This window comes from Sinocyclocheilus anshuiensis, unplaced genomic scaffold (genome assembly GCF_001515605.1).
Source record: "Sinocyclocheilus anshuiensis isolate Anshui unplaced genomic scaffold, SAMN03320099.WGS_v1.1 scaffold566, whole genome shotgun sequence".
Lineage (NCBI taxonomy): Eukaryota > Metazoa > Chordata > Actinopteri > Cypriniformes > Cyprinidae > Sinocyclocheilus > Sinocyclocheilus anshuiensis.
In genome coordinates this window covers 776,156-779,767 of record NW_015542410.1, presented here as the reverse complement: position 1 = coordinate 779,767, position 3,612 = coordinate 776,156, and positions in this window count along the sequence as shown.

Below are 3,612 nucleotides of genomic sequence, written 5' to 3'. Positions count from 1 at the left end.
AACTTTTATAAAGAATATCTCTTTGGATTTGAGACTTTAGTCTTTGCAACTTTACAGATCTTCTTTATGCACCAAGAGCTTGTAACACGTCAAAGAGAAAGGAAAATTTTTAATTGCGTCATATGACCCCTTTAATTTTATAAACATTTTTTGCTATTCATTTCTTTTGGGGTAAAACTTTTGAAATGGGGTATATACAATTCTATTCACAAGTTTGGGCTTTTTATGTTTTTCGAAAGATGTCTCTTATGCTCACTAAGGGTGCAATTATTTGATCAGAAATACAGTAATATTGTGAAATATTACATGAGCTGTTTTCTATTTTAATATATTTTAAAATGTAATTTATTCCTGTGACGCAGAGCTGAATTTTCAATGTTACATGATCCTTCAGAAATCATTCTAATAAGCTGATTCAATGCTCAAGAAACATTTTTTTTTTTATTATTATCAATGTTGAAAACTATGGAACAAAAGTCAGAATAGTGAGAGTAAAAGTAGCAGTTATATTTTTTATTTCATGGCTCGCATTTCTGAAAAGAAAAGTGAGATATAAAATCGTGATTGTGAGGGGGAAAATTCAGAATTGTGAGAACAAAATTGCAATGGCCTTTTTTAAAATATGTTATATTTATTTTTTAAACAAAATTAGCAGGACCACTAGGAAAAGTTCTTGAGATTTTTTAATCTCACAAACCACAATCTCAATTACTCAAATGTTTTTAAATTCTGTGCTGGATTTTTTTTTGTTTAAATTATAAATGTTTTATTGTCATTTTTAAATAAACCGAATGAGTCCTTGCTAAATAAGTCCTAATTTTTTTCAGAAAAAAAAAGAACAGTATATTTTGAACAGTAACTTTTGAGCATGTGTATCCACCGACAGAATCTGATGTTTAAGTGTGAATAGTTGAGATGTCCATAAACCCTTTTAAATAGCAATGTATAGTCCTAAAGGCAAATAATTTACTTCTCTGCTTGAAATCGTTCATTTGATCCTTGGAGGATCAGACGATATATCTATTGCTAGTGATGTGTGATCACAACAGAAAAGAGTGGGATGTTCTGCAGCTCATTTGGCCCTATATTTCATTATGTGTGAACACATAGTGAATGGGAGGTTAGTGTTACTATTTATATGAATTATATATTTTAGCCAATATCATTTTATATTTTTCCAGGCATGCTGGTGCGTCCTGAGAGTATGGATCTGTGCTATAGGTTAATTCATTCAGAGTGGGTGTGAAATCAATAAGAATGCATATTTCATGCATTGTTGTGTATCATGTTGGCAAAGATGGAGTTAGATAAAACTGCTCCCGCTCTCTGCTCTTAGTCTTTTTCCCCATAAACTGAATGTGGAGACTGAGATTCTATATGTGTGATCTGTATAAATCAGAAATGCATTTAAGTATCAATTATGAAAGCATCATCTTGATGCTAAATGATTTTTGAAAATGAAAATGTGTAGGGTTTTGACATTTATATAACCGTCTAAATAACATTTATTTTTTCCCCCTCAAATGGAGTAAATTTGTTGTTGCAGGAATTAATTGGAATGCATTAACTGCAAATGAACTGAAACCGAAAATGTGATGTTTATCTGCTTACCCCCAGGGCATTCAAGATATAGGTGACTTTGTTTCTTCAGTAGAACACAAACTAAGATTTTTAACACAAACCGTTGCAGTCTGTCAGTCTTATGTGAATGGGGAATGGGAATCACGGCTTTGAGAGTTAAAAAAACATACAAAAACAAAAACAAATTAAACCTCGTGACGATTGACGATACATTGATGTGTAAAGACATGAAACGATCGGTCTGTGCAAGAAACTGAACAGTATTTATATAGTTTTTTACCTCTAATTCTAATTCACAACGTCCGAACTGTCCTGCGTCTTCTTCTTCAGCCGGCTCGTGACGCCACTACCTATCCGCCACCGCCACCTATCTCTCAAGTGGACCATTGACACTCTTATCTACAATCTCAATTAGGAGTGTCAATGGTCCATTTGAGAGATGGGTGGGTAATGCACTTATAAGTCTGCGATCCGCCGTAAAGCAAGAAGAAGATGCGTCACACGCCGACTGAAGAAGAAGACGCGAACACGCTCAGGACAGTTCAGACATTGCAGTGCATCAGAGGTAAAAAACTATATAAATACTGTTCAGTTTCTTACACAGACCGATCGTTTCATGTCTTTACACGTCAATGTATCGTCATGAGCCGCAGGGTTTAATTTGGTTTGTGTATGTTTTTTTTTTACTCTCAAAGCCGTGATTCCCATTCACTTTCATTATAAGACTGACAGACTGCAACGGTTTGAGTTAAAAATCTTCGTTTGTGTTCTACTGAAGAAACAATGTCACCTACATCTTGGATGCCCTGGGGGTAAGCAGATAAACAGCAAATTTTCATTTTTGGGTGAACTATCCCTTTAAACAATTATTTTAAATAGTGACCATTACCAAATTCTCTGTGAAAGCTAATATTTAATTTATCCCATTGTTTCCCTCCTGTTTCAGTTTTCATTCTGTTCTGAACAGCTTCCATGCACTTCTCTGTTGATTTGAATGGGGGCCAGTAACATTGTTTCTTGTCTGAGCTCAACCAATGTGATGGTGCCACCATCACCTCATCTGAGTCCTGCAGAGTAACAACTGCATACATGGTCAGTCTAGTGAAGGGAGGAAAAAAATACAAGACAGTTTAGCTCTGATTGAAAAATAAATATGCTCAGTTTTATAGTAAATTTGATCAATCACAAAGTTGACAAATCAAAACATCTCAAGTTGACAAATAATTTGTCTTGTCAGAAAATAAATCTTTCATTTAAGATGTCTGATTACTCAACTTTTTAACTATTGTACTAATTTAGTTATTTTTTTCATCGTCTAGACTAGATTAGCCTTGTGTTCATAGGTTTGTGAACGTATTATGAAATATCTGCATTTCCATGTTGATCACTCAAAATGTGGTCGGTCTTCTAAGGGTGCTTTTACACTTGACATCAAATTTTCAATGTGCACCTTCGTTCATTTGGCATCAGAGTTCAATATGTTTAGATAATGTAAATGCTGTTTTGAAATGCTGCGTACCCACAAACCATACCCACCTAAAAAGGGTGGTCTGGGGTACGGTTCATTTCTGATGTAAATGCAATCATACTAAATCATGGAAGTGAACAGCTATTTGATGACATGGATTGGTCAAACTATATACAGTATTTATATGCTTTCTTGCTCACTTTCCTGACAAGCGTGACTAACACACTACAAACAGAGAGAATTTATATCTCATTTCTTCTCATCTTCAGCAGAAACTAACTTCTTTTGAACCTTTGCATTCGTGAGTAATAGACACGTGCCATTCTGTGTTGGTGATTTGCAAACAAAACTACATTTTCAAAATCCAGAGTACAAAATTGAAGAAAGGAAGCAACGGTATGCATCCATTTAGCCATTATCTCCTGCATAGTTGTTACTTAGCATCAGAAGTAAATAGCTATCACTCTGATGACTGATCCAAGTCATCTTCGTGATCCTCACTTTCCACCACCCTCCACTGAAATGTCTTCTTCATGTATCACGGACACAAAATCATGCTCTTC